Here is a 12,155-nt window from a genome sequence, read left to right on the forward strand (position 1 = left end):
CACCCACCCCCACCTCTGGCAACCACCAGTCTGTTCTCTGTATCTATAAGTTCAATTTTTGTTTTTTGCCTTCATTTTAAGATTCCATATACAAGTGAGGTCAGGGTATTTGTCTTTCTCTGCCTCACTTACTTCACTAAGCATAATGCCCTCCAGGTCCATCCATGTTTTCTCAAGTGACAAGATTTTATTCTTTTTAATGACTGGGTAATATTCCATTTATTCATTCATGTATCAGTGAACATTCAGGTTGTTTCCATATCTTTTGTTGTTGTTTTTCAGTTGCTAAATCATGTTCGATTCTTTGTGACTTCATAGACTGCAGCATGCCAGGCTTCCCTGTCCTTCACTATCTCGCAGAGTGCTCAAACTTATCTTCATTGAGTTTGTGATGCTATCTAACCACCTTATCCTCTTTTACCCCCTTCTCCTTTTGCCTTCAATCTTTCCCAGTATCAGGGTCTTTTCCAATGAGTTGGCTCATCACATCAGGTGGCCAAAGTATTGGAGCTTTAGCTTCAGCATCAGTCCTTCCAATGAATATTTAGGGTTGATTTCCTTTAGGATTGGCTGGTTTAATCTCCTTGCAGCTCAAGGGACTTTCAAGAGTCTTCTCTGGCACCACAATTCGAAAGCATCAGTTCTTTACCTCTCATCCTTCTTTACGGTTCAGCTCTCACATCCATACATGACTACTGGAAAAGCAATAGCTTTGACTATATGGACCTTTGTTTTCAAAGTGATGTCTCTGCTTTTTAATAAACTAACTAGGTTTGGCATAGCTTTCCTTCCATATCTTGACTATTGTAAATAATGCTGCAATGAACACAGAAGTACAGATATCTTCTCAGGTTAGTGGTTTCATTTCCTTTGAATGAATATCTGAAGTGGAAGTGCTGGATTATATGGTAGTTCTATTTTTAGATTTTTGATAAACCTCCATATTCTTCCATAGTAACTGCACCAATTTGCATTCCTACCAACAGTGCAGTGTACAAAGATTCTCTTTCCTCTGCATCCCCACCAAAACTTGTTATTGCTTTTTTTTTGATAATAGCCGTTCTAACAGATGTGAAGTGATGTATCATTGTGGTTTTAATTTGCATTTCCCTGATGATTAGTGATGTTGAACATCTTTTCATATACCTGTTGGCCATCTGTATGTCTTCTTTGAAAAATGTTCAAAGTTTCAAAAATATCCAGTTCCTCCATCCAATTTGTTTGGCTTTATTCTATTGAGTTGCATAATGTCTTTATATATCTTGGATAAACTTTTATATACGCATTTGTATATATTGTTTATAATATTCAGTCCTCCACTCTCTTTAGTATTTTAACAAAGATTTCCACTTATTTGTAGAAGTAAGCACAATTTTGAACATCATTCCTGTCTGTTATAGCATGGCGAACAGGGCACTGAATTTATCATAGCTTGATTATTTTCTTATCCTTTTTGCCTTGTGAATAAGGAGGAATGTATATAATGAATCTGTTTGGTTTAAAATAACAATAAGATTTTACTCCTAGGTATCTACCATACAGTTTAAGAAATAGAATTTTATTAAGCTTCCTGGGTATCTTTTCCCCAATCCTTCTCTCTCTACTGCAGAGGAATTTTTTTAATCCATCAACTTTTTGTTTTCTGTTGCAGTTTTATAACATATATTTGTGTTCCTAAATACTACATTTTTTTTCATTTTGCCTGTTTTGAATTCCATATTAACATAATTATATTTTCATATTTTTGGAAATTTTCATTCAACATCATATTTTTGAGGGTTATCCATGTTGATAGCTATAGATGTATTTTATTTATGTCTATTGCTTTATGGTTTTCCATTGGTTGCACATACCAAAATCAGTTTATTTAAACTTCTTGCACTTGAGTACTTTCTAGGGTTCTTTTTCTTTATTCAAAATAATGCTACTGTCTATATTCATGCTTATATTTCCTAGGACAAATTAAGTTTAGTTTCTTCTTCTATTAACTGAGAATAACAAGAGCTTCATTTCATTGCAGGATTCTTCCTAATAATTCCAATATTCAGTTTCTCAATCTATAAAGCAAATAATTGTCATTCTTAGCACTAAGTGAGCATATGTATAAGTACATAGAACAAGGACTAGTTCATAGTAGGTGTTCTGTAAATCCTTCTTCACTCTCCACTAAGGATTAAGAGATGACTTTAATCATAGATAGAAGTGCTTTATAGAGAATGTCATGTGAGCTGTAGGTGCAAGAGCTTCTGATTCAATACTCAGGATGACTATTTGGCCTCTGACAAGTGCAGATATGCATGGTTTAGTTATTACTACATGTCAAATGGATGAAGAGACTTTTAGGAGAGATGGTGATATCACATAGCACATGGTTAGAGAGGAACTGTTGCTTTTTGCTTTCCTGGGATTTGTCAGCATCATCTTCCTGGATAGAGTCCAGCTGACTCAAGTTGTCTGAGGCAAAGGCAAAGTGCATTCTTCTGACACAGAAAAGGCCTCCAGATATGGAAAAGCGCAGCACTGTCTTTTGTGGGTCACCTTGAATTCATGTGCTAGCTGTATGACCCAGTTTTCTTCCTTCCAGAAATGCCTCAGCATTTTGAGCCAGAAGAAAATACTACATGTTATTTACATCGTTATTGCATTGATGCTGCACCTTAACGTCCTCCCTCTAAGTAAGAAACAAGAAAGAGGTGCCAGGGAAAATGGTGATTGCATACTTTCTTAGAAGTTTGAAAAAAGTAATGGGAAATAGTTCTTTCTTTTCAATCAGTCTTCTTCATTACAAATTTTAATAAATGAAACTTCTGGTCTTCAGAATTTTACCTCCTACCTGTTTTCTTTCCTAACTCACTGCTCTTCTAAACTTTTCTGTAAAACAGTATGTAGCATTGTATAAACTTAAGATTGATTATCAACAATTAGCCATTAAATTTCCTTAGAGAAAGAGAATAGGGATTTTCTGTAGGCGAAATGACTAAAATAAATACATCAAAATTCTAAATTTATATTTTCTATTACTAAAAGATTCCCCACCCCATTTTCGATGCTTTCTTCCATTTATTTACCATTCAGTCATATGTGATGGCAGGTGTAAAAGTCAGATTCCCTGAAATGTGGCTCATGAAGGGAGAAAAGAAAGCAAGGAAAGAAACTGTAGGTATAGATACATTTTTTTTTGTATTCAGAAATCCACTTTGAAAACATCATGAGTGTTACACTCAGTTCGATTCCAATTCACTTTGGTTGTTTGCTTTCTTGGCCTTTCCAAAGAATTCGTGGGTAAGCATTAGAAATAGGATACAACAACAAATATTTCTCTTCAGAGGCTGTTTCCAAGTGTTTTATACTTGAAAAATAAATGGCAAAAGTGCATAGATATTTGATATGGATAACCTTTCAAGCTGATGATTATTGGAAGAAATTTTCTTGTGATACACAAATCACCTCTCATCTAGTTATTTCGGGGTAATAAAAACCAAAACATGAAAAAACTTCATCTCCAAACACCATAGTCAATACCAAATTCCACCATGGTGTGTGGAGGACCCTGCTTCAGTGACAATATGCAGAACATATTAACTTCATATATAACTTCAGCAATATAAATATGAAGAAATAATGGAACAGAAGAGCCAATTAACCTCAGGGCTGGCTTGACCCAGGGAAAGAAATTTGAGATTTTGTAAAACAGCACAGTAGATACTCATGGAAAGTTCAGACATTGCCTGTTAGCTGTTTTCTCAGCACTAATAACAGATTTTATTACACAGTAGTGTGTTATAAGTTATTAATGACCAGTGGAATGCTGTGAGGAAAGGAGGCACAAGGGAACTACACTAGAACTGGCCATGGGCACCCCTTACTTAAAACTAATAGGCCTAATGTGAAAGCCTTACATCAACTGCAGTGAAGGGAAGTTTTGCCAACTTGAAGGCAGATAAAGTGAGAGGCAGGCTGACGTTAACACTGTTCAGTCTCATCAAGTGGCTGATGAGGATGAGGATGCTACACTGTTCCCTGAGGATAGAAATGAACCAAATAATGACAACATGTGGGAGAGAAACAATTGGAAGGATGCAGAGAGCATGACAATTAGATCTCAGTGTCTGATGAGGGGAACAGTGCAAACGAACCACTTAACATGAATAAGCCAACAGACATCAAAATGTATTACGTACAGTGTAAGGTGGTGCTAGTGGTAAAGAACCTGCCTGCCAATGCAGGAGACATAAGAGATATGGATTCAATCCCTGGGCTGGGAAGATCTCCTGGAGGAGGGCATGATCCAAGTCCCCTGGAGAGGGTAATGGCAACCCACTTCAGTATTCTTGCCTGGAGAATCCCAAGGACAGAGGAGCCTGGTGGCCTGCAGTGCATGGGGTCGCAAAGAGTTGGACACAACTGAAATGACTTAGCACACAGATGCCTGGTGATCAGAGTCTGGGGCCAGGGAAATCTTCCGTGGCTATATATAGAACCAGCATTTACACAGCAAGCTATGAGCTAGGGTTGTTGTAGTTTGGTCACTAAGTCATGTCTGACTCTTGTGATCCCATGGACTATAGCCTGCCAGGCTCCTCTATCCATGAGATTCTCCAGGCAATAACACTGGAATGGGTTGCCATTTTCCTCTCCAAGGGATCTTCCTGATCCAGGTCACAAACCCACATCTGCATTACCAGAAGATTCTTTACCACTGAGCCACCTGAGAAGCCCATGAGCTAGGGAGAGAAGGCAAAAAGGCAAGCCAAAAGACTTAGTCTTTATGGTGTTTAACATTTAAATTTGTTACCATATCACCAGAGCACAGTCAGCAAATGGAAAACACACTAGTTAGTTCAACAGAGAGGATATAATATAGAAATTGTTTAGATCATTGGAAGACTGAACAATCAAAATGGGAACACTGAACTAACACAGAAATAGTGCGAAAAGAAAACATCAATCACCCTCAGAATGTGAGGAACAAAGGAAGAAATTGAGATTGTCAAGTCCATCAAGAGGAGGTTTTGAGAAGCTGTGACCTAGATCCCTCAGAAGTGAGAAATTTGGAACACAACTGGTGTCTTAAAAACTCTAAGAAGGTGCCCTGCTAGCCAGGATGAGAAGGTGTTACCAGATAGTTTCTAGTTTCTGCAAAGAAATACCATGAGGTTGGTTCTAAGAACAAGGAGGAAAGTAAGAAATTGGAACCCATAAGCACTTCAGAATTTAGAAGCTACTCTTGAGATGAGGCTGATGGGAGAAGTAGATACTGCAGAAGAAGCAACTGTCTTCTTCCTTCACTGCTTTTCAGCTACTTCAGTGTCTTCCATTGGCATAACTAACAGGAAAACAGCTGGCAAGGAAGAAATGCAGTTTGTAGAGCCTCTAGCATCACAGAACTGAAATACAGTAGTTAATAACTGTCACCACAAACTTATACCCTTGAACCTGAGGGCCAGAGTACATCAAAAGGATTTATTAGAAGAGACTAACAGTGCTATAATTTCAGTTTGTAGTATAATAAAAAGAGAACATTTTTTATATCCTCCTTATATGTTTATGCATCTGAAAAAAACATCGTAATAAGTCTAAGTTTACCTATAAAATGCAATAAACTCAGCTGTTTGTCTTAATAAGGTAGAGAGTAAGATGGAGTATGCAGAGTTTAGTTAATTCAGAAGTCTCATCATTTCCTGAAGTCTCAATTATCTCTTTCACCACACTTTTTACCAGAGATGTTAATGAAAAGCAAAATGAATCGTTAATGGACTGAGAAATATTTAAATGTAGGGAGAAGAGAGGAAATAAAAACAATATGAATAGTCTAGAATAGGATAATTGGCCTCTGAATAATTAAGTCAATTCTATGGAAGCATTTTCCCTAGGAATCCCTATTTTTATGGCAATACATCGAGATGGCAATGAAGTCACAAAGAAGCAAGTACAAAACAGATATAATTGTTTCAGTGGTTGTAAAAAAGCCTAATGAAAAGAGCAATATTTTCAAGAAAATATATGATGGATGTCCCTTATTCCAGTCTGTACTGTAACAGAAGTTATAATAGTTTACTAACAAATTTTATTTTCTTGGGCTCCAAAATCACTGTGGATGGTGACTGCACTCATGAAATTAAAAGACTCTTGCTCCTTTGAAAGAAAGCTACGATAAACTTAGAGTATTAAAAAGCAGAGGCATCACTCTGTGGACAAAGGTCTGTTTATCTTCCCATTTGACCTATATATTTGACATAATCCAACTGAAATGTTAAAAGATGGTAGATACTAACAACATGTTAATCCTAAGATTGAGAGTTGTAAGAATTGGACCTTAAAGAAGTCTGAGCACCAAAGAATTGATGCCTTTGCACTGTGGTGTTGCAGAAGACTCTTGAGAGTCCTTTGGACAGCAAGGAGACCAAATTAGTCAATAAAGGAAATCAACCCTTTTTATTCACTGGAAGAACTGATGCTGAAGCTCCAATACTTTGGCCACCTGAGGTGAAGAGCTGACTCATAGGAAATGACCCGAGTCATTGGAAAAGACCCTGATGCTGGGAAAGATTGAGGGCAGGAAGAGAAGGGGGCAACAGAGGATGAGCTGGTTGGAGAGTATCATTGACTCAATGGACATAAATTTGAGCAAACTCTGGGAGATAGTGAAGCCTGGCACACTGCAGTCAATTGGGTCACAAAGAGTCAGACACAACTTAGTGACTGAACAATAACAACAACATGTCATGAATCAGACCAAAAATGCACACATAGGAATCATGTTAAGAAAAATGATGCAGACATATCTAGATAAAATTAAGCAAAGTAGTGTAAAGCACACTAAAATGTCTTGCCTTGGTATGGTGTCACGCATGGTATACATTTTATGGATTGTGTATATATGTTGCTTTAAAGTGGTCACAAAAGAAATAGAGTTAGGTTTTTTTTCAGGTAGTAATTGTTCAAAAATACTGCCTAAAAAATGGATATAAAATTCAGGGGCTCAAAATAAAATTGATGATTCATATGAATCTGCAGGTTAGTTAATTGAGGGTAGGCATGGTTGGTGGATCTTCCCCCATGGCTGCTGAGGCTCATCTGCTTCCAATGGCATTTGTTTGGCTCAACCATAATGGCTCTCTTCTACCGGCCTTCCATCCCCTCTACCAGCAGGCTGTCTGAGCTTTGTTTTCTTTGTGGCAATGTCAGAGGTGCAAAAGGGTAAGTGGAAAATGCAGGAGGCTTTTTATAATAGAACACAGGGTAAAACATCCCCATCAATGGGCCACTGGCCAAAGCACATCCCAACTCTGTGTCCCAAGTCAAAGGTCAGGAAAATACTCTGCCCGTGAAGAAACCAAGGTGAAAATGGGAGTGCCAGGAGGGGTGAAAAATGGTGACCCGTCTTTCCTTCTTTAGCAAGTTTGATCTCTATTTTCAAAAACAAAAAAAGAAAAAGGCCTTATGTTCTGTATGCAAGAGGAATCCTCATTCACTGAGTATTTCATCTGACAGAGTTCTACAATGAAGGTTATCAGTGGAATGTGTCTTTCCCGAAGACAGAAACAAGACTTTAAATAAATAATCTGAAAATTGTTTTAAAAGGAAAAATACATACTAAATGGAGGGCAAATCATCAGGATGAATAAGAAAAGCCTCTGTTACAGAACATCAGGCCAAGACAAAGATTATAGGAAATTACGAGTAGATGTAAAGGCTATAGCTGGCCCACACTGGGTTTCTGTGTGAACTAGGAAAAGGTTTTTCCTCTGGATTAGGATAAGTCATAAATGCATTCAGGATTTGGTGAGTGGAGGCACAGATTGGATTTCAGCTCCCAGCTAACTCTTAGCCAGGTTGCATTGTTTAGGGGAAATGCAACCCCGGTGGAAGAAAAGAAAGCAAAAAGTTACTCAAGGATTTTATTAATTTTGTTGCTGTGCCTCACTGTGTTGCTAATCATATATTTCTTATGGATTTCCCTTAATAATTCTTTAAAATGGTAGCCATTCTTTCCTTCCTTCCTTTTGGCCTTCCTGCCTTTCTTCCGCAAATATGTACTGAATTTCTCCTGTGTGTGTAAAGTAAGTTCCTGGCAGGTAAGATAGAGCAAGAACAAAATAAACAAAATCCCTGCACTCATAGGCTTTATAATGTAGTAGGAGAGGCAGACAATGAACAGTAAACATGACAAATTAGTGAATTATATAGTGATAGGGAATAATAAGAGCTGTAGAGAAAAGAGGAAAGGAGAGGTGAGAGGAGACAGGGGGAGAGGAAGACAGGGAGGAGGAAAGGAAGGAAAGGAGGAGGAGAAGAGGAGAAGGAAGGAGAGGAGGAGAAGGGAGGAGAGGAGGAGAAGGGAGGAGAGGAGGAGAAGGGAGGAGAGGAGGAGAAGGGAGGAGCAGAGGGAGAAGGGAGGAGCAGAGGGAGAAGGGGAGGTGGGGATGTGGGAAGGGGAGAAAACAGGGAGGAGTGGAAGCAAAAGGAAGAGAGGATAAGGGAACAGGACAAGAGTAAGATTGTTTCAAGGTGTAATAAACAGAAAAAAATCAGTCTTTGAAGTAATAGGTTTTTGCTACTCTTTTTATTTTTTTTTTGTATGGAATAAGATATTATTATCATACCTGTTTAAACACACTTTTACCACTTTATATCCATGGTTGATGGTACATAGAGAAAAATGACCATTTCCTAATTTACTCACATCTCAATTCTGATTGGTAAAACTATTTTTCCCAAGATTTTCAAGACTAACCTAAGAGAAAATCAAGTCAGAAGATGAATTCTGATAAAACATAAAATAAATTTATGCCCTTATTTTTGGTTTATCTAGGTTCACTTTTTAAATATAATAACAACTACGGCTAAAACAAGTGAAAAATTGGCAGAATTTTACAGGAGATTGTTAAAACAAATGTACCTGTAATGTAAACTATATCATAGCTTATGTAGTTCATGTAATATTTTGTCATTTAAAAAATTTTATGTTATGCTCATTGAGTTAAATATAAGATAAATTTATTTATAACATTTTGTGTTTGCCATAGTGCTTAATAAATAGTCTTAAAGTCTAGAAAACCTTTCCCTTGGCTATGAATTAATCTATTCAGCATTCAAAATGGTTGAATGTGCAGGTTGAGAAAATAAGCACATTTGTTACAGTAATAATCCTCTAATGAATTATGGTCTTAAGTTGTTTTTGCAAGTATTTTATTTAAAAATGATCCTGATCAGTGGTCCAGTTTTCCCACTAAAAAAGGATTATTGAAACAAAATTAAACTACAGGTAATTACTTAATCTTTGTGTCTCTACCAAATTAAGATAACTACATTGAAAAGTCTGGATTATAATTATGCTCCTACAATATTTATTCTTGGATTTAGAACGTGAAACTTCTAAATTTTTGTTAGAAGTTGAGAGGCACTCTCAGTGTGCTTCTTGTGAAGTACATAGCACTATCTTCATGAGAATTCTTTGAAAAACTATTTGGAATCTGCATAATTTTAGAATCATGGAATTATAATACTTCTCTCCTTTCCCTTGATTTGGTATGTAGCATGACAGCATATACAGTAAGAGAATTTCCCTCTCTTAATCTTCCTTGATTGCTCTAAGTCAGTTGATACATGAATTCTGAGAAGAGTAAAATATATGTCTCACTTTAAATACCTTAGGTTGACTTATGTGCAAATGCAATGGCCAGCTGACTACGTGTAATTGAAATGGAATGAAATGGAATTGAATCCATTTCTAGTGAGTTAATACTTCTCTCCTGTGTTGGCTTGTTGGCAACTTTCTAGGTTGCTGAAAATCCATCAATAAAAGATCGGGAGATGAGAAACTTTTGATAAGATATATCCTTAATCTTGAATTTTAATCTCTGCATTACAGACTTTTTAAACACTCTGCCTCATTACCTAATATAAGTTCAATAAATGTTACTTTCATGACCTCATATATATTCATGTGTACAAATCATTATATATTTTATTATAATAAATGAGGACTAGGTTTTCTGCTTGTATCTTATAGAACAGAGGTCAGCACTTTTTTTTTCTGTTTAAAGTTCAGATAATAAATTTTCTAGGCTTATAAGCTATACAGTTTCTATCATAACTAAACAACTCTGCTGCTGTAGCACAAAAAAATAATACATAAAGAAAGCCTCTGCTCTACTGAAACTTAATTTACAAAAGATGGTAGGCAGGATTTAACCCATGGGCTATAGTTCACCCTTGATACAGACCATTTAAAATTCCACATGCAGGCTGAACTATAGAATGTTCCACAAAATATAAACTCAAGGAAATTTTGTTGAACATATCATTCAAAAAGCACACCTATAGACTTTCTGAAAATCTATGAGTTATTTTTGACTCATTTAAAGAAAGTAATTGGCCAAGTTTTCATATACGCAATATTTAAATAATGTAGTATTTAAAATATAAAATAAGGGAATCTTGTTTCACATTGTCCGTTTGATCCAAAACACATGAATACAACTAGACATGGAAATTTACTACTACAACTGGTAAGCAAGTTCACAAATGGAACTAATTTGAAGCTAAATCCTTGTCTCTATTTACAACTGATGTATTAATTTCATCAAGTTACTAACTGTATTAATCAGTAAAATGAGAATAATATCAGCTTCATTTCATTAATCTGTAAAATGGGAAGGATAAACTGGCACAAAAACCTTCAGTGAATGAAGGAAAAATATCTTTTAAAAAAATTGGTTTGGATCTCTCAAGTTGAAACTTTTAGTGTGACCTGATAGAGTATTTTGATCCCTCTGTCTTAAAGGCAAGTTGATATCAGCAAGATCCTTCAACATATCAAACTATATTCAGCCTAAATGCCTGAGAAAACAGTATCAACAGAATTTACAGTGCTTCTATTGAAAGCAAATAAATGAATGAATCAAATTTTATGAATCAAAGGAAAAATTATTATAAAGCATTTATAAGCAAAGTGCTCTCTAAATACTTAATAATATTTCTGCTCATGACTTTCCTCTCCTAGAAGTCTACCTATCATTCTATTTATTTCCTGTATCACCAGTGTATTTTAGCTCTTCCTAGTCTCCCTCAGATGTCATTCAGTGAGTAAGAACCATTTGGCAGGCAGCCATACAATACCTGTAACAAAGAGTAGTAATTTTACTTAAGTTCTATATCTTAAAGAGAATTGTCATCTCTATGTCAGACGAAATGGTTCTGCAAAGCTTACCAGTGTAACTCTCTTAATGGATATGTTTATTTCTCATAACATGAATAGTGGAGCCAACTAAATCTATGAACACAACCGTGGACCACTTCTAATAACACCATGCCCTAAACAGGTATCTTATCTTGCTTATGCTCAATAAAACTATGAATAGCTAATTTATGACTCATCAATTCTATGTCCATGTTTTATTGCCTCCAGTTAAAGCAGAAAGCTTCTTTTTTCAGATGGTGAAAATGAAAAATAGATTTGCAAAAGCAAGACACACTTGGGAGTGCAAGCCAAAGTCAGATCATGGAAGAATTTCTTTGATCCTAATTCCCTGAATCACATACAGGTGTCGGACCTTCTTAAACTCTACTGATATTAACTAGGCAAGACAAGAGGTGACTTGTATGCCCAGCTTCTGCTGTTCCAGACTCTTTGCTACAGCAGTTCTTCAACCTGTCACAGTGTATAAAAAGGCCTCTGAGAACAATAGCATAAGCACTTCTTGTGCTTAATGCACAACAGAGACAACTAGAAATGATGAGTTTATTTTGCAAATTTAATTTAGGAGGTTTTTACACTGTGTGCACACATCTTTCTCTGAAAGTCACAAGCAAAGTATTAGATTTCTTTCAGTCCCAACTAAATACAGTTTTTGCTGAAACCCAGTTAAGAAATGCAGATGTGTAAGAATCGAACCACATTAAAGAGAATGCCAGCAATGAGTTCATTGTGTGTGACAATAGTTTAGACTTGTGTAGAATTATATGCATGAATAAAACTTATCCAACTCCTGGGGTCTATCTTTAGTGATGTTTTCTCCTGTACATAAATAGTGTTGCCAGGACACAAACAAGCAAAAAAAGCCTACTTTAACGTAACATAGCAGTTACGATCATTGGAATTAAAAAATATGATCTAGATTTAAATCTCTGTTCTACCACTTACTTTGTGT

The sequence above is a fragment of the Giraffa tippelskirchi genome, chromosome 2, assembly GCF_054371585.1.
Source record: "Giraffa tippelskirchi isolate mGirTip1 chromosome 2, T2T-mGirTip1v1.2.pri, whole genome shotgun sequence".
NCBI classification, from domain to species: domain Eukaryota; kingdom Metazoa; phylum Chordata; class Mammalia; order Artiodactyla; family Giraffidae; genus Giraffa; species Giraffa tippelskirchi.